The 19,633-nt window shown below is 39.6% G+C and overlaps 1 protein-coding gene across 1 annotated transcript in view; it reads left to right on the top strand.

Annotated features, from left to right (window-relative positions):
- Nucleotides 1-19,633, top strand: part of dlgap2a (discs, large (Drosophila) homolog-associated protein 2a) — a 1,214,142-nt gene that overhangs the window by 99,057 nt on the left and 1,095,452 nt on the right. Inside the window, exons 2-3 of the mRNA XM_068021937.1 lie at nucleotides 3,368-3,422; nucleotides 11,509-11,589. The gene's annotated coding sequence lies outside the window, so the exon portion shown is untranslated. The remainder of the gene's footprint in view (nucleotides 1-3,367; nucleotides 3,423-11,508; nucleotides 11,590-19,633) is intronic.

The raw sequence follows: 19,633 nt of genomic DNA, 5'->3' as shown, positions 1-19,633 counted from the left end.
ATGAAAACTTTAGCGTTCAGGGCACTCTCTGGTGGAAACATTCTACTTTTCCCCAGTAAAAGTGTTTGGGTTGCTCCTGTATCCCTGAGTATAATGATAGGTTTTCCTGCCTCACTTAAAGGACATGGAGTCACTTTTTCCTTTGACAAGAATTCATTATAACTTTCAGGTATCTTATTCTTAACCTCTACACTCACTTTCGTTTTTGTATCTGGTTTTACAGCTGCCACTAAAGCTACAACCTGGTCTGCTGTACCCTCAGTCAGAGCAACGTTCTCTGCATTAGCTTTGTGTACCCCAACAAGTCCATGGGTTTACCTCGCAATTTCCAGCATTCAGAACAAAGATGACCCATCTTGTGGCAATGCGAATACTTTGGCTTGCGGACCTCACTTCTACCTTCCAGTACCTTCCTTTCTGGCCTAAGGAGGTGATCCTGGGGCATTCCCAACTGTTCCTTCTTGTCCCCAGCTACTTGCCTTCTTTTCACTCTTTCACTTTCTATACTTCTCGGGTTAATGGGGGTGACGGACAAAAGGTTTTGGCTTATTCACAAGCTCAAAATCATCAATCTCCACTGCTTGCCTAGCTTTTAAAACTCTCAGGTTACCTACATGATTTCTCACTACTGAAGGAATGGAATTTTTAAACTCTTCCAAGAGAATCAGTTCTCTAAGATTCTCACATGCGGTTTCCACCTTTAATGCCCGTATCTAATGGTCAAAATTAATTTGCTTCACCCTCTCAAATTCTACATCCGTCTGCCCAGCCAATCTCTAAGTTCCGAAACTACTGACCATAAGCTCCAGGGACTAACTCAAATGCAGCGAGAATAGACTTTTTTGCCATCTCATAATCTGCAGAAGCCTCTTCAGGAAGCATGGCATAAACTTTGAGCTCTGCCCATCAACCTGCTTTGCATAAGAAGTGTCCAGTTTTTCTTTGGCCATTTCATTTGTTTGTCTATTTTTTCAGAAGGTATGAAAAATGCCTCTTTGTCCCTTTCCTCAAATTTAGGAAGAGCTTGTATGCATTTAGATAGCTTTTTACTGGGTCCTGGGCTGAATTCAGATTCTTCCTGACCAGAATTTTCACTGGAGTCAAGACTACCCCTTTGTCTTCATTCCATCTTTCGTAATTCGAAATCCCTTGCTTCTTTTTCACTTTCTCTCTGAAATTCAAGCTTAAGTCTTTTCAATACTATTGCTGTTTCTTTCTCTTGTTCAAGTTTTCTTAATTCTTTTTCAGCCTCAAGTTTTTTTTTGTTTCTAACTGAATCCTAGCCAATACCACTGCAACACTCTCTGACTTACTATCTTCTTGTTCCTCGTCTTCTAATTTTAAATATTGGACTACATCAAATATCTCTGCTTTTTTAGCACCTGATTTCAATTCTAACCCTAATTTTGCTGCCAAATCTTTTAGTTTATTCTTAATTAAATTTATCAAGTCACTGAGGGACACATTCTCTGTTCTCAGAAAGTCTGCAGCCACTGCTAATGCCATTCTGATGATACAGCCTTTACCCTATTATACAATAAACCTGTTTCCTTTTATTTTTCTCTTTCAAATAATTGCTCCCCTTATAATTCACATTATTAGCATTGGATTTGGATCCCAGACAATCGAGGCCCTAATTAACATGTTACGACCGAGGCGGGAGTAATGCACTGCCAATTCAGTCACTACTCCACAGGTCACAGCATATTATTAAAAGTTTTCCATCTACTGGAAATTAGCCAAATTAAACACTTTAGTAACCCCCAGAATAAAATGCACCAAACCAGGTATCTTTAAGCAACAACAAATTTACTATTTATTAATAAACAAAATGTTAAACAATACTGAGATAAATCTATGTCTAAAGATCTTATAACTTCCTTATTCCTCCTAACCCTCATTCACACACATGCATTCAAAAACCAACGGTTAATCGGTTTCAAAAATGATGTTTAAAACTAGAGCTGTTTCTTAGGAATAAATAAATAGCTGGGTTGTAAATCCTAGTGATTTACGTTCCCGGTTTGGTGAGGTGACCTAGAGTCGAATAGTCAGATGCCACTCAAAGTCTCCAGGTGAATTTGACAGTCTATAATGAATAGGCGTTCAAAGGACTTCAGCTGCAGCAGGTGTCATACAGATCTTTCAACTAGGAGTATAGCAACAGGTCTATTTGGATTTTTAAATTGGCTGGCTATCAGTAGAAACTTTACTGAGAAATCCAGAACTCCCAGAAACACAAAAAGCAACAGAAAGTCAATCCTGAGGCACAGACTTCTTTGAGGTTGGAAGTAAAAAGGAATTTGCTACCTCCAACAATGTAAAGGGGTATTTTCCCCTTCAGGCGAACACAGCCTTTAGGCCATGTAGAGAGAGAGACAAAATCCTTCCTTCCTTCAAGGAGCAAGCTTCGCTGGACTGCCATATCAAATCGGTTCTTGCCAGTCTTTACACACAGATAACTGATACAATACAGCAGGTGGCCTCTCCTCTCCTGCTGTTGCCTCAGAAACAGGTTTTCTGCTTATGCACACTGTGCCTAGAGAATATAAAAGCTTCTCTCAGCCTTAAAGGTACACAGCCCCCTTTACTTTTTATAGGAGAAAAAAACACTTCCATAACAATATTTTAAGATTATTTTTCTGGTTTCTGTGTTTTTCTGAGGAGTTATCATCTACTATCTACAATAGAACTTAAATTGTGTGAAATAGATATTTATTTATTAGTCTGAAACTTCCACAACCTTCTGAATGTGATAATTTTTAATCTGATATAAATTTGCATAATTTTTCCATAGGTGGAAAAAAGCTAATATTTTCTATTATGAATTCCAAAATAAAATTAATTTTTAATTAGTTGCTAGCAAAAGAATGTAATTTTTTGGTATGCTTACATAGGTATTTGGTGAGTTATACAGGGTGTATCAAAACGCAATTACTATCCAGTTTATAGTAAGCAGTTTTAATTATAATCTTTAATTACTATAAAAAGAATAGTCATTTTATATTGCAAATGTCATTTGCATTAGCAAGTGCTTTAAAGTGCCATTGCAAGAATGCCACCTCAAAAAACACATGGACAGCTGTACATACTTCTGTAGTACTCTACAATTGCATATTTCATCACAATAGAACAATATTAATTAAATTTTGAGTCAGAAAAATTTACCAAAAAAAATCTGACTAACTTTGTTTTAAACAATAATACACCTTTAAGAATATATTTTAACGTGAATCTAGTCTGAATGTCTCCTTTATTTTTGTAACTAAGATTACATTATTTTCTCTAACAGTTTGAAAGAGATGCTGCAGAGACCACTTTTAGTATTGTATTTTATAAATATTATTAATTTATGTTCCTTGAACAGATCCTGCCTGGTATTCTGCAGAAGCATTGCTGTATTTTACCTGAAAGGAACACAGGTAAATTATTTCCTTTGTGCTATTTCCCAATTTTGTCGAGATGAAGAAAATATTATAATTTTTGAAATTGCTACGTAGTTATTTTCATAATTATAGCTCTTCAACAGTTGAGAGCTGAACATGTGTGATCTCTGCATCACTGATATTGACAGTTGGATTGTTTGTAAGGAACTCTGAACAAATGATGTATCAACCAAAGTTTTTCTAAATAATGAACTTTAAGAAAAGAAGGAAAATATATAGAATTCTCATGTAAGAATATGCATATATATAATATATATGGTATAGGCATATTTGGAGAAGGGAGTTAGGACCACTGTCAAAGAAAAGTCTTAAAACCAAAGGATTCAAATTGTTCGAAAAAAAAATCACAAAGAAAGATAGTGGTGAAAAGTATCCTTCAGACATCATGCATAGCACAACCGTAAGTGGATTTATAATGAATGCATTTGTGATTTTAGTACCTGAAGTGCACACATGATCTTTTCTCTTAGCGTTGAGTCTGTACCTCAGCATTAACTAATTTGCTATTATTAATTGATTAAGGTATATATTCAGTTGGTTCTTCCTGATGAACAAACTGAATCCCTCAACTTGATGTGATACTCTTTTCACCAGCTCTTCCAGGTTTTTTTACACACGTGGGGCTGGATTTTGTCGTCCTGCCGCTGGGTGCGGCAGTGGCTGTGAAACACGGTGGCCGTCCCTCACAGGACCCATGCTGCCGTGATTACTCGGCAGGTGGCCACTTTACATATTGACAGCAGCCGCCATCCCCAATTACGTGGCGGGGTGGCCTCGTGATGGCGTTAACTTTCCCTTTACAGTGGCCTCAAGTGGACAAAATGCACAATGCAATTTTCAAAACACTACTACCCTCCCCTTCTTAGTAAATGAGAGACATAGCATGTTTCAATGGTTTGTTTCCAAAAATGTAAACAATAAACTTAAACATAAAGAGTTCATGGCGTCACTATGCCCCCTCCCACCCCCATCCCGTCGAAGGAGCAGATGCTGCCACTATTTTTAAAAGGCTGCCAGCCGTGCAAATAGTACACCATAATGCAGAGTTCACCCCTTCTCCCCCGTACCCATCAGAGTGCAGAGTTCACTCCTTCCCCTCCCCCCCATACCCATCAGAATGCAGTATTCACTCCTCCCCACCCACCCCCCCCAATACCCATCAAAGTGCAGAGTTCACCGTTTCCCCCCTACCCCGTCACTCCCATGGCATTAGCTTTCCCTGGATGGGAAATGGAAGGCGCACTGAAGATCGGGAACTGAAGGTAAGATTGCTGTAGCTTGCATTTTAATTCATGCAAAGATATAATTGGCATATGCTAACTCTGGTCCCGTCGCAGAGCGGCAGAGGCGCCGCCACAGAACTTCCCCGCATCTGGGAAGATCGGGCTCAGCAATCCCGGCATCAGGTTCCATGGCTGCAGCTCCGATTTTCCAGCCCTCCCCATCACCGAATCTGACATCAGACTGGGAACAAAATTCAACTCATGTACAGAGGAGTTACTTTTCACTGTTTTTTCCCCCCACATTTTGGCATTGAAATACTGTGTAAGGCGTTCTTGTTATTACCTTTCAATTTAGAGTTTCTTAATTTGTGTTTCATAAAGTGGAAATTTTAAGCATGGACTGAATTTGAGATTGCATAAGAAAAGTCTTCTCAAAGGGAAATGAGATCAACTGTAAAGATAAGTGTCGGAATGTTTTTCATAATAGGGTGCAACAGATTATTTGTATGTATTAGTACCTCATAGTGATCTGTCCAGACATGTATCTGTTTCCTGCTTTTGTATTTGCATAATTTGTTGCAGTGGTTCTTACTGTCTGCAATCACCAAATCTCCATTTCGTGTCAGAGCTCGTCCTTTGTGGACCCCTCAATCCCACTGTCACTACATCTATCAGTCATTTCCCCTCATTGTTTAGAAGAACAACTTTGTTTGTAGCATTATCTGAAACCAAGATTTGATTATGCCTGTCCACACAGACACCCATTGGTTGTTGAAGAACTTGATTACTTCCGCACTCCAGACCTGTACTCCACAGAAGACCCCCAGCCCGATCAAATAATTTCACGCATATTGGTCCTGACAACAATGTTATCTTTTTCAGTGTAAGACAAAAACCTTGATTTCATGAGACCCCTTGCTACTCGCAAATGCAAAATTTCACCACTGGTCCAGTCAATGGTCATAATACAATGACTTCCTCGTCTACCTGTCTTTGTCACTAAGCTCTGACCCCTTGAACTCACAAAGATGCCAAATGGAGATTTCCAGTCCTATCCAGGGATAGGCACTGACATGTCGTACGGCGGACATTTGACAAAATTATTGACTCAGCCATGGACACGGGAGCAATTAATCTGTATATAAAGTGTATAGCCAATCTAATGCCATCAAAATACAGTCCGATTTAAAACACACTTCTCCATATAAATAAGTAGCTAAGCATACAAACATTATTGGAGAGTAGCACAGCTGTATTAGCAATCAAAACATCCACGAGGAATCGCCTTGAGAACTGTTGAGTTAATGCTTGTCTACGTATTGCAACTGCAACAATAAGCCCAAAGGACTTTGATGTAGCAGCAGTGGCGAGGTACATTTAGAATCAAAAACATTACAGTGAGTTGAATCTATTATTATTAGCTTGCTAGCTAACCAGGACAGCTAGCTAATTTCTTTTTCCGGAGAGGAAAATTATTTGCTATTTTACCGATTGAATGACATAAAGTTACTTCTCACAGTCCTGGTTTTAATCGCGTAATGGTTTAGCTGGCTGGCTACATGCTAACGCAACATTAGCACACTCTATTCTGTCAACAAAAGTAATTGGCATTGCATACTGTTTTGCTTGCTAGCCAATACAGTTGTGCCGACAGATGTAAGAAAGAACTTGCATTAATGTAGCACCTTTCATGACCCTGTGACTGAATTTAGAATGGATCCTGGGTCCAGTCCCAATTCCAGACCCCACCTCTCCTCAACTGATAAACTGCTTGAGAGACGCACCATCCCAGAGCCTACTTCAAAGGCAGGAGTCCACTAACTGGGACAAGTGGCCCTGAGGAGTACGATTGGCAGCTTAGTGCCAATTTGGGCCACTTAGATTCTCTGCTTCAAACCGGCAAGAGTCTCTCTCCCCAGAACCAAAGGAATCTGAGGGGAAATTCAAATGGATGTTGGTGCTGAGGACTGTGTTTGAGCTGTTAGTGAGTCACTCCTGTCTCTGAATTTTAAAACACTGAAAATAATTTGAAAACCTATACTGAATCATTTACGCCTTTCATTGGTGTACACTAACCAGTTTCTTTATAAATTAAATCATATTTTGATATGTAGAAATGTTTAAAACGTGCCTACTGGTGCCTGTGTAATTCAGAGATGCTCAATGAGAAAACCCTCCTCGAAGGCAATCAGCAGAAACTCACCAGGCTCATTATTTCCATCTGGGGATGAAGGCCAGCATTGAGTGAAATTAATTTTACACCACGGTTAAAGTTGCATCAAGCCTAAACTGAGTTTACTCAATTGTTTGTACTAGTTCAGCTGATTTCACCCGAATGGCACTAATAAAACTAGTGGAAAGTTGACCCCCTTAGAGTTAACTTAGTGACTCCTTTTGCAAATAAACTTCAGGTATAAACTGTGGCTTTATGTACAAAAGAGTAGTTTATTATATTGTAGAAAAATACCGCATTAGAATTAAACAATATCTATATTTGATGCATGATGTAGAATTGCGTTAACAAGAAAAGTTTCTGACTCCCAAAATCCATTCCCTTATCTGAAAGCAAAGGCCTAACACAGACTAACCTCTTAACAAAAGTTTTACGTGTACTTATGATTCACTCAGACTTGCCCAGGCCCTCGAAATATCTGTGTTCCCCAGCTGTGGTGGAGGTCATGGTCTGGAGTCAGGTTATGTGGATCTTCAGCTGGTCCTGATTCTATTGCCTGTTACCGCTACTAACCCCTGCCTGTCTGAACAGTGCAAAGTGTCTCTGGGTCACGTCGCCGCTTCATGTTCCAGGACCGATCCCGATCCCTTACTTTCGCTCTGGGTAATTTTAAATGTCTTGCTCCAAGCCTTCAAACTTGTGTTTTAAAATATTTAAATAATTTTAAAACACAAGTTTAAAGGTTTGTAACAAGACACTTAAAATTACTATGGTCATCAAATTTTTACCAAGGTCACTGGTGTCCGTGTATGGACATGATGCCGACACCTGGTCCAATCTTAAGTGGAAACGTTCCTGTCCATCCCTTGTGTACACAGAAACTTGTTGCTTATTGCATTCAACAACAAGGAATAAATAACCCAAGCAAGTAATTGATTGAATCACCTGTTGGACGTGTGACCTTTTTTGAATTTGGCTGTTTTATGTATATATTGTATGTATAAAAGAGGTGTAAAACTTGCCTGAAACAATCTACTGTTTGCACTGTATGGGTTGTCTTGTCAGTCACAAACATGACGGCATTGTGCGCTCCTGCAACTCCAGTTGGACAGTTGAAAAGCTTGACCTTTGTCATGTCTGCTGAATTGTTAAACTATTTTGTTGGAGAAAAGAACAGTGTAATTTGTAGCTTTAATTGTGAAATATCTTGAGATAATAGGCTCTTCTTTACCAGGATGTGAAATGTACCAGAATGCAAAAGGCTCTGAGTTCTCTATTTTATCAGTCTTGTGTGCTAATCTAAGAATTGGAGCAGATGCATTAGAAAAGGGTATGTAATCATTTAATTCTTTGTAGTGTTTTTATCTGTGACAGTAGCTCAATATCAGATACATTGTTCATGAGATGCTCCAAAGATTGTGAAAGATCTTTGGTCTGTTCCATCTGTTTGGATGCTTCCTGCACAGTTTTCTCAAGCTGTTTCTGCTTCACCTTACAGAAATCCAAATTTCTGCTAATTCACTCTCTCTAGTTGAATGCTGCTGACTCCACTTTAGTTACTTGATGCTGCTTTTGTGGTGTGTGGTTAACAGCACAGCTAGGACATAACAGCCTAACAGGAAAAGAAGTACATTTTTAAGAATCCTGCATCTGCAAAAGTTAATAAATGCTAAATGACCAGATGATTCAACGGGAATATAAAACATTGTCTTTATTCTCATGTACAGTAAATGTATACTCTCCCATGTTTAAAATTAAGCACTGCTGATCTGAAGTAAGAGTGAAGAATGAAACAGACTGAGGGATTACTCATTCAAGAACCAGCTCTAGTTCCTTCAACTAAAATTAACAGAAAGGGCAGGGGTGGTGGTTGGGTGAACCTCTTCTCGTCCTCCTCTCCAGATGTTATATTCCACCATAGTTAACCTAAAATGTGTAGTAAGGAAAGCCTGAGAAATATCTGTCCACTTGTCGGTAGGAACAATGTAATCTTCTCCTACAGTTCCTATAATTACCTTCCTACTATGTTTTTTCCTCTTGCTGTGGACACCATGCATAACTCTAAGCTTCAAGGTTATTACCTGTTCTGAAATACTGCATAGACCCTTGATGTTCTTTATTTGGAACTGGCATAAATGCATAGTGCCTTTGTATTCACTAATAAACCAAAATCTGTAATATTCGTCAACATTGTCATAAGGGAAAGCAGGAAACAGTTTATAGACAGCATTTAAATCAATGTAAAATGGCTGAAATAATCCTTGAACAAAATACAAAAGCTCAGAGAATGTCACATATGTGATGCTGTCGGGACTGGAGCAATGTTTGGCCGAGATTAGTAAGAGATATACGACAGAGACAAAGCTGTTCAAACACCATGGATTGTTCTTTATTCTCTTTTTACTTCCACTTTCCTTTTGCTGGCTCATGTGTGTTATACAGTGGCCTCAAGTGGACAAAATACACAATGCAATTTTCAAAACACCACATCCCTCCCCTTCTTAGTAAGTGAGAGACATAGCTTATTTCCAAAATTGTAAACAATTGACTTAAAACATAAATTGTTCACTTTGTAACATAGTGACTTAAGTGTGGTGGGCATTTTCACGAATGAGTAGGATATTCTCTGACATCAGGTGTAGTCTCATTTGAATGATGCTCTTCATCTTAGTGGGGAGACAGTGGCATAGTGGTAATGTCACTGGGCTAGTGATTTAGAGGCCCAGGCTAATGCCCTGTGGACATGTGTTCAAATCCCACCATGACAGCTGGTGGAATTTAAATTCAATTAATTTAAAAAGTCTGGAAAAAGCTAGTGTCAGTATTGGGACCATAAAAGCATCATTGATTGTTGTAAAAAGCCATCTGGTTCTCGTCTGCCCTTTAGGGAAGGAAATCTGCTGTCTTTGCCTGGTCCAGCCTATATGTGACTGCAGACCCACAGCAATGTGGTTGACTCTTAACTGGCCTCTGAAATGGCTTAGCAAGGCACTCAGTTGTCAAGTGCAATTAGGGATGGGCAACAAATGCTGGCCTTGCCAACAATGCCCCATCCAATGAAAAGAATAAAAGAAATCTGAGATGTTGATGTCAGAATCAATCCAATGCTTACGCGTGGTGTTTTCAGTGCTTTGAAGAATGACGTGTTTGTGATGTTTTGTGAACCGCACTTGGCAGTGATCATTGATCCTTTTGTGTTGGTCACAACAAATGGTTAGATGTCATAAGGAGTGGTTTGTTTTCCTACATGACCATCGCGTTTCACAAGTACTTATCTCCTGGCTTAAGCGATATAGCTCTAAACTTTGTTTCGCTCGACATTTACTTTCATTCGATCCTTCTGTTTGCGATCGTGTTCGCATACATGTTGATCATTAATTCCTCAGGGTGTGCAAAGATGAGTATAGCTGGAGGTTTTCCAGTAGTCAAGTGAGATGTCGCTCTGTAGTTACAAAGAAAGTGATATAGCTCTTGCTTCCACGATTTGTTCTTAGCTGTAACTGTATGTATCACTTTTTTTCAAGGTTCGCGTAAATCTTTTGACTTCTCCATTAGCTCTTGGCCAACGGGGCATGATTTTACGATGAGTGAACCCTAGATTGTTAGCGAATTTGCTGATCTCATTGCTGTTGAATGGGGATCCATTCTTAACATTTGAGGGATTCCAAACAAAGTGAAGATCTGGTCAAGCTTTGGGATGACTGCTTTTGTTGAAGTTGACACAATTAATTCCACAATTGGGAATCTGCTGTAGTTGCCAGTAACAACAAGTAGGTGTTCACTTGTGGACAAACCTGTGAAGTCTTGGAAATGGCAACTCTAGCCAGAGATGAATACAGGTAACACTTCTCATGGATGGAGGCACAGGTTTAATCCTATTCATAATACTGAGTTAAAATATTGATATCTATTCCAAAAATGTCCAAAGACTCAAACAACCCATCATGAGGGCATTTAATCACAATTCTGGATTTTGAAATTCTGTAGCCAACCGGTTTGCATCCCTAGTTAAGACCATTGAGGCATCCTTCAGCTTCTCAAATGAGGACCGAATGTTTTTCCCTTGACTTGTTCATTGAACACAACCAGCCCTAATTTCATTGCAGTAAAAAGGAAAACAAATTACACTGAATCATCATCAGAGGAGGAGGATGAATAGGACGAACTGGTCAATGCCAACTGGATGCCAAACGAATCTTATTTAAATCTTAATGCCAGAGTGACGACTATAATCAAGATAACATTCACTGCAAGGTCTTTTTTATTTGTTCTCGGGATGTGGGCTGAATTTGAGGCAGCACAAGAAACAAAATGTGCAGCAGGTCTGTCTCTGAATGCAGCTGCCCTAAGATAAGTGATGTCTTGAGAAGTTCATGATGAAGTGGAAGAGCAGGCAAATGTTGGAGTTTGATAGTAAACGTTTTGCTAGCTGTGAAGTTGATGCGCCTAGAGAGGCAAGGGTGGATTTTAACCCCCCAAAAATAGGTGTGTTAGTGTCAGGTCAGAGGTTAAAATTTTTAAAATCTCAAACTCGACCCCAACCTGCCGACTTCCCAGATTAATGGAGGTTGGGCAAGGTACAAGCAGCCGACCTGTTCCAGTAGGCGGGCTGATAATTTAAATACTTTAATGAGGTTGACCGCATCAGATTTAACTTGTTTTACAGGTTCAACAGTGGCCAGCCAGATTTCTTGTGTCTTGGGAAATCTGGCAGCTGAAGGGAGGCAAGGATAGCTTTGGGAAGAAGGTAAGTACCTTTACAGTATGCTTGTGGACCATGATGAGCTGGAGTGCTTCTCCCTAGTACCCACCGCCGCCAACCACAGAGCGCAGTGATTGGACTAACCTGCTGAGGAGTCCTCCTTGCTCGACTGGAAGCCAAGCCTATTAATCAGGCTGACATCGGGGGAACCTGTCAAGTACAAAAACTTCACAACATGTGGGGAGACCCAGACTTCTGGGTTTCCTATCTGAAACTCTGCTGTTCCTCTGCCTGTGTAACCCGCCCTGTTAATCTCCCAGCCATCTGTTTTGGCTAGAGTGCAAACTGATTTTGATGAGGTCATTATATTGGAAGTGGTTTTCATCCTGAGAAGCATCAGTAAAAGAATGTATCTTTGTGATGGAAGTGGGGAAGATATTTCCAGGACCATTCATGCAATGGGTACATCAGATATCCAGGAAAGGTCTCCAGTTGGATTTTATTTAATGGCTGGTGAACAGATATCTCCTGTCACACCTTCATACTGCTTCTGCCCTTGGGTGCCTTTCTCTTGGCCCTCTGGTGCATCCTGAGTCATAGTCTTTGCAAGGAAAGTTGTGAAGCATGTAGCTGACTACAACAATCTTTGATACTCCAGCCAGACTATCTCCAGCAGACCGGCCAGTTGTCTTGACTGAACTGCTGCTTATTTCTCTCTAGGCCTCTATTCAAGGAAATACCCTAAGAATCTCCCTTGATCAATATTCTTGGGATACATAGGCAAAATTGGGGCCCCACCAAATATGTTTTATTTAAGTGCAGTGTATTGTGACATGATTTAAGTTTCCTGCAAGCATGATCTATTGTGCTAAGAATTACTTTATTATTAATGCAATGTGTAAACATTCTATGTGCCTATTTTTCACATATTTTACCACCCAATTGTGTTTTAATGGGTCAGGGTGTGATTGCGCAGGGGGTACAGAAGAACCCTAAAAATTCTTGGTGCTGGGATCCCAAGAATTCTTAATCCAGTTTTGTACTTCAACTCAGCAACTGCCCAGAGTGATGCATTTGAAAGTGACAGCACATTGTTTGAGGACTAATAGGAATGGACCTATTTCAATTTATTCTTTGTGTAGTGTTTTGGAACATGCAAAAGAGTGACCCTCCAGCAATACATTGTTTGAATTGTGGGCCTTGACCAAAGTTAGTGAAAGATGTCACTGTATATGATATATAGAAAAATAGCAATTTTTCTTCCTTTTTTCTATTATCTGTAAGTTATTTATTGGCTGGTATCCCATGGTGGATCACAATATGTGATAGGCCCCTGTTTGCATACCATATGACTGCGTTGGAAGCAATATTATGTCATGTGATCGGCCATAATTAATTTTAGGGTTTATTTTCGTGTTTGATACATTGGGGTACTACAGGCTGTATATGTAAATAAATGTTATAACATTCAACTGGACTGTCATTGCACAAACAACTTAATGGGCAACTGCGATAAAATAATTTATGTCCCTCAACCTAGCTGTTAAATAAACATTCTATTGAATGTGTATTTGTAAATTGAATTCAGGATAAAAGGCAGATGTTTGTAGTGGGTGAAAATATACTTTGTACCAATGATTTGGAGATATTTCCACATAGACCGTTGATGGTATCACGTGCCAGTGAAATATAACAGTACTTCATCCAGAAATATGTTTTGCTTTGAAGAAGAGCAATTATGTGGACCACTGCAGTTCATTCAGCCTGCCAGTCCTGCACTACCATTATACCCTCAAACCACACAGTATTAATAAGGAACAATAATCGCTCCACACCCCTCACAGCAGAGGTCATTTTATGTTCATCCCGCTTAGTGGCTTTACACAAAACGATGTTCGATAAAAATACAAAAGAATTCCACCAAAATATGGATTGCCATCCCTCATGGCTTAGTCAGTAAATTTGCTGTACATTGTAAGGCACACAGACCTAAAAGGACCCAGATTCAATCCTCTGTGAGTGTTGAATTAGAAATCCTCAGCTGGGGCCGCATTGAGAGTGCTTAATGTTAATGAGCTGGGGGTGGGGATGGCGGGGGAGCTGAAATAGGTTCTTGAACTGGATTGTAGTTTTGCTATCCAGCAACCCCTATTTGAAAGCACCTTTATATGAATATCAGTGAGGACCACATTGGGCTTAACTGTGACATGGCCAATGATGAATTAGCCTGCTGAAACTCACTTTCTGAACTCAATACTTGGGCTGGCTAACACACTTGAAACCGAATCCCAGTATGAGCTGTTACTTACAGGGGGAGAAGAGAGCATCTAAAATGCTGTTCTCAGAATACCATTTGAACAAATACTTGTTGGTAAACGGGAATGGAAAAATGTTTGTTTATTGCACTTTAAAAGAAAAGTCTTCATAACTGACATCTGACTTTGTTTATCATGAGCTTTGGAGTGACATTTCTTTGTGATAATGCCATATTCATCAGGATTTTCATTATTATTTTACAATACAAAGCTGTTACCATCAGATCTGCAATCACTCAGTTTGACATAGTATTCAAACTGTTTTATCCTTTATAGTGGCAAGTAACATTCATGCCAGGCAATGATCATCTTCAACAAGAGAGAATCTAACCATCTCCCCTTGACATTCAAGAGCATTACCATCCTCTGAACCACCCTGTGACATTTTACTATGTTAAAGGCGCTATATATATACTAGTAGTTGTTGTTGAGGGGAGCTTGGAGGTGCTTGGATTCCCATGTACATGTAGCTCTTGTCCTTCTAGGTGACAGTGAGTGCTTCATTTTAAGTTCTACATTTTACAAATAAAATACTGCAAATGGTTAACCTTTGAAAGCTTGAGATCAGATTTTGCAGTCCTTTGAATTTTACAAGTTCAGCACTGCTGCCCCCTACCTCGATAGCTGGTGGCATCGAGAAGAATGAGTGGCATGGGTAGATTGAATAAAAATCGGTTTTAATGGAATTTAGTTGTTTGTAGGATTGAGACTGAGAAATGGCTAATACAATATTAAACACAAGAAAACATGGCCATGAAATACAACAGGTTAACTGTGAATAAGAGCTACAGATTTCACTGATCTATGACTTCTTTAATTCTAGATTTTTAATTTAATTTTTTACTGGACTGAGGGATAAACCAGTTTTACACTTGACAAGACAAACTATCTCAACTGGCAAAGCCAACTTTTGGCATGTTGTACAGAAGAACTTGATCCTCTGTTTTGTGCCGTAAAGATACGCTTTCTCCACTTTGCAGCTAAGGTATCCAATTATAGCAAAATTATCAGAGAGATTGGAAATATTGAGACTTAAGATGTTAGGCATATGGGGCTATGTCCGCTGCCCTGAAAAGTTCTTCCAGACACCTCAGGCAGAAGGTGTGTGAAGGAGTTTTTCTTCATTGTACTGTTCAGTACAAACCATGCAGTTCAGAAGATCATTTATATTAGCAAAGGAAAGGCCCCTGGTTTTTAAATAGTCAGATTAATCTCAATGTAAGGCATAAAACTTAAAGCAGCAGCACCTTTTTCATAATTTGCTTTGCTTCTGCTGTGAGAGGCGACTAAGCAGGGCAGGCAAAGAAGAAGCAGTTACTACCTTGGCGACTGTATCGAGGAAACAAGGTCCCAGTAACCTATTTGTTTATCCTTTGTATTAAGTGACGTGAGTAATGCTTCTTGGATGATTGTTTATTTTAAGAGTGCTATTGATTGTAGCAAATATTTACTCCGTGAGCTATAATCTGGATTTACAGGGCATATCTTCAGTAAGTTAGTAATTGAGAATTTGCATTCATGCATATTAAGCAGGTTGACATTTCTTCAGAATCAAATTTCACATCAAGAAGTGACAGATATTTTATCAACACAGTGGAGTGTGAATATGTGAAATGTTCAAATAAGTATTTTTCTAACAGTTAACTTTTTCACGTAATGCCAATAGGGAAATCTGTTTCATGGGGCTTTTTGTAGTAGAAGCACACTACTTCAGAAAAGAGGATTTGTGTATGCTGATTCTCACCCACTTGCTGTTAAAACAGACAGCATGGCCAAATTTCACTGGGCATTGTTACAGCAGTTGACATAAGCTGTAGTACAACCAAAAGCAAATGCCATTTATAGAACTAGTTATCAGCCTCACTGTATAAGGCTCACATCCTACCATATGATTGTTCAGGTATATTGTGCACCTTAAAAACAATGCATTGTAACTGAAGAATAATTGCACTAAAGGTGCCCTATTTACAGTGCAGTATGTTTTTAATCAGGCACACAAAAGAACACTGCCATCAGCAGCATAAATGACTGACATCTTCCAGCAGTTTGTGCAGTTCTTACTTAAACCATGCTGACATATGGGGCCACAAGCAGCTGGAGTGACTTGGTCCTCAGTTAATGCATTTCCACCTTGTTTTTAAAAAGGTAATAATGCCTTAATGAAAATGTGAGTTCACAAAGCTTTTTATGTTTGGGGAGTGAGTAAAAGTAGAAGATGTCTGATTTTTGTTGCGCTGACATCCATGTATAAATGATGGGATGTTCTGTCTCAATGCACTGTTACAATTATGCAATCTATTTGTAAGCAAACATGAAAAGGTTTTGTCTTATAAGTTTTTCACAAAGATATTCACCGTTTAATGGCTATTACCATTGTGTGTCTACTATATAATGAGAACAAATTTTTCTGTCCTATTGCTCATGTAGAGTCAGAAGACAATAATGTGCATGTGTATATCAGAAACCCACAAATTAATTTCAAGGATCAAAGAACATCCATAAATCACTCAAGCTTCATTTTCTTGGTTCATAAAATGTAAAACTCACGATCACTCAATGAGTAGTTGACCTATCTAGGCCAGGGAAGCCTTTATTTGATCCCTGGCCTGCACTGATTTCAGCTGGATAAGCATTCAGAGCATTGTAATATCAATGGGTTGAGGAAGGGAAAATAGACCAAGGTCCTCATTTGCTATCTAGTGAGCATAGCTAGAAAGTGCGCATGTGAGAGTGTCAGGTGAGCATAAGATTTTTGTTGGTTGTGATGCCCATTGCAGTAAAATTGCCTGCCAACATTCACTGTAGAGGTTCACACTTAAATAATATGCTGGAGGATATCTGATGTCTGCTAGGAGTTAGTGAAGTGGACTTGCCATTATTATTCTGCTCATCTCCCACTGTACCTTTGACAGAAGATCTGCAGAAACAGCAGAAAAGGCTGTTATTGTTCCTACACAGTTTCTGCTGAAGTTAAAGCAGAAAATTGGGAAAACACCAGTGTCTCCAAGAGAGGAGGGGAGAAAATTCACAGATGGGCAGATGCAATAGAATAAATTACTGCCTTTTGTTCTAGCTCTTGTTGCAACTGAGGCGTTTAATTTTTTTCCCAGTTACCAATACGGCCAATCATAGACTTTATTTTTATCCCAGAATAAAATACACCAACCAGGTTTCTTTAATAAACAACAAAATTATCAGTTTATTATAAAACAAGTCTTAACCAGTAATGAAACAAAGCCTTAACACACAGATTGAAATATAAAAGTTCCCTTTTTACCTTGGCCCCTCACTCACACACAGGTTAATCGGAAAAAATAGAAATTTGCTCTTTGGAACTCTATTACAAAAAAAAAACAGACAAAAAGAATACTTTTTCCAAATACTTGCTAATTCTTGAAAAAAAAAGAAATTATGGGAAGATGTCATATGTCCTTTGTTTTAGTTTGGCATCCCAAATACATGTAGATGGCTATCACTGGGATCCTCCTAGAACAGTTCTTGTCAGGCGACATTGAAGATCAGTATGGGAAGGTTTTCCAGGAAAAATGCAGTAACAGGGGTTTCAGGCAGTTTCTTACACTTGCTTCTCAGTACTTTTTAAAGAGATGGAAAAGTGGCAGGCTTTTTTTTAAAGGGATGGAACAAGCTGAGTTGAGGGTTTGCCCCCTTGGCAAGTTTTCTCCAACTGTCTTTTTAACACTGTCCATATCACCAACTCACTGTCCAAAGCAAAGCCAAAAACAATGTCACAAGAGTCAAGCCTCCTGACCCCTATAATTCTTGACCTGTCACTTCTTTGCAAAGCCAAGTCAAAATAAAACCCTGCTGGATAATTATCTGCGACAGGTGACTTGCAGTAAGGGCTTGTTTTTAGCACTCCTTGATTTTTCCAGTAACTGTTGTTTAGAAGCTCAGTCCACCAGACCTTCTGATGACCTCTTTAAAAAAAAAACAAAGTTCCAGCATCTATGTAATCCTTTTCAGTTTTAAAACCCAAGTCCTCAAAAAAATAATTGAAGGAAAAAAAAGGAAGCACTCGTAACTCCTCCACACTTGGAGGTATAAAACACCATTTTAAATGCAGCGATGAGACACAGTGAGGTGAGACATTGCCAGAGTGATGCTAGAAATTGGTGCATGTGGTAAGTTCTGGTAAGTTTTTGTCAAGCTTAAATTTTAATTTAAGAGTCAGGCTTTAAAATCTCCTGGTTAGGTAAATAGCCTTGTTAAAGAAGAAGCAGCCAGCAGCGGCAGTTATCTGTCAATCAGTTGAAAGTAGTTTGGTTCAATAGGTGCTAATTATTGTAGCAGAAGCTGAGCTAGTGAGTCATCAGAATCTCTATATAAAGCAGATCAGTTCTTAGCTGAACACAGTGAGGGGACACAGTGAGAAGAGACATCTGCCAGAGGGTGATGTTGCCAGAGTGAAGCTGGAATTTGGTGCATGTGGGCATTTGGTGTAGAGTGGGAAAGAGGGGCTCCTTTTCCTATATTTTTTTTAGCCTCCAGCAGCTGGTGAGCCATCTTTCTGACTCCAAGGTAGGTAATTGGTTGGTGAGTGTTTTATCATTTATCTTGCAAAACTCAGGTATTTTTGAAATTGTAAGGTTTTTATTTGATAATACTAGTTAAGCTTAGTGGATTAGGAAACAGTGAGAGAGTTAATTAAGAAAGTGATTAAGTAAATAAAGTGAATTAACCAGTAGCATAAGTAACAATGGCAGGACAGGTGTTATGTTGCAGCTGTGATATGTGGGAGCTTTTGGATGCCAAGGTGATCGAGGGCAAACACATCTGCAGAAAGTGTAAGCAGCTAGAGGAATTCCGGATCAGGATTATTGATCTGGAAGCCAAACTGCAAACACTGCACAACATAAAGGAGTGGGAGAAATATCTGAACATTTTGTTCCAGAAGACAGTCACACCTCTTAGAATAGGGTCATCTGTTTTGGTCAGCAGCGAGGGACAGGAGGATATAACCATGAGTGAGGCAGGTAAAGAGAATAGCAGTCAGTAGTGGAGGCGCCTCAGACTTTGTAATTGTCAAACAGGTTTGAGGTGCTCTTAACCTGTGTGGATGAAAGCAAGGATTGCAAGGTGGATGAGCAGACTGGCCATGGCACTGTAGTACAGGAAGCCATTCAAGTGGGGGGAGCAAAAAGGAATGTAGCGGTAGTAGGGGATGATATAGTGAGGGGGATTGACGCTGTTCTGTGCAGCCGAGAGCATGAATCCGAAAGGCTGTGTTGCCTGCCTGGTTCCAGGGGTTGGGACATCTGCTCAGGGCTGGACAGGAACTTGGAGTGGGAGGGGAGGATCCCGTTGTCATGGTCCATGTAGGTACCAATGACATAGGTAGCACCAAATTGAAGAGCAGAAGTTCTCTGGATTATTACCTGAGCCATGTGCCAATTGGCATAGGGCACATAAGATTAGTGAAATTAATACTGGCTCAAAGACTGGTGTGGGAGAAGTGGGTGTTGGTTCATGGGGTACTGGCACCAGTACTGGAGAAAGTGGGACTGTACTGTTGGGATGGTCTGCACCTGAACCGTGATGGGACCAGTGTTCTAGCAAACCATATAACTAGGGAAGTAGAGAGGGCTTTAAACTAAACAAGGGGGGGAGGTGCGGGGTGAAGGATCAAGCCTGAGTAGACGTAGCAAACCATGGGGTAGAGTCAAGGCAGAAGAGCAGAATAGTAATATGGGAAATGAAGGTCAGAGAATGGCAGGAAGGGACAGAGAGAAAAAACCTAATAACACACCAACAGT

This window comes from Heterodontus francisci, chromosome 3 (genome assembly GCF_036365525.1).
Source record: "Heterodontus francisci isolate sHetFra1 chromosome 3, sHetFra1.hap1, whole genome shotgun sequence".
Taxonomy (NCBI): domain Eukaryota; kingdom Metazoa; phylum Chordata; class Chondrichthyes; order Heterodontiformes; family Heterodontidae; genus Heterodontus; species Heterodontus francisci.
Note: the sequence above shows the minus strand (reverse complement) of the source record. Positions and strands in the feature narration are given on the sequence as shown.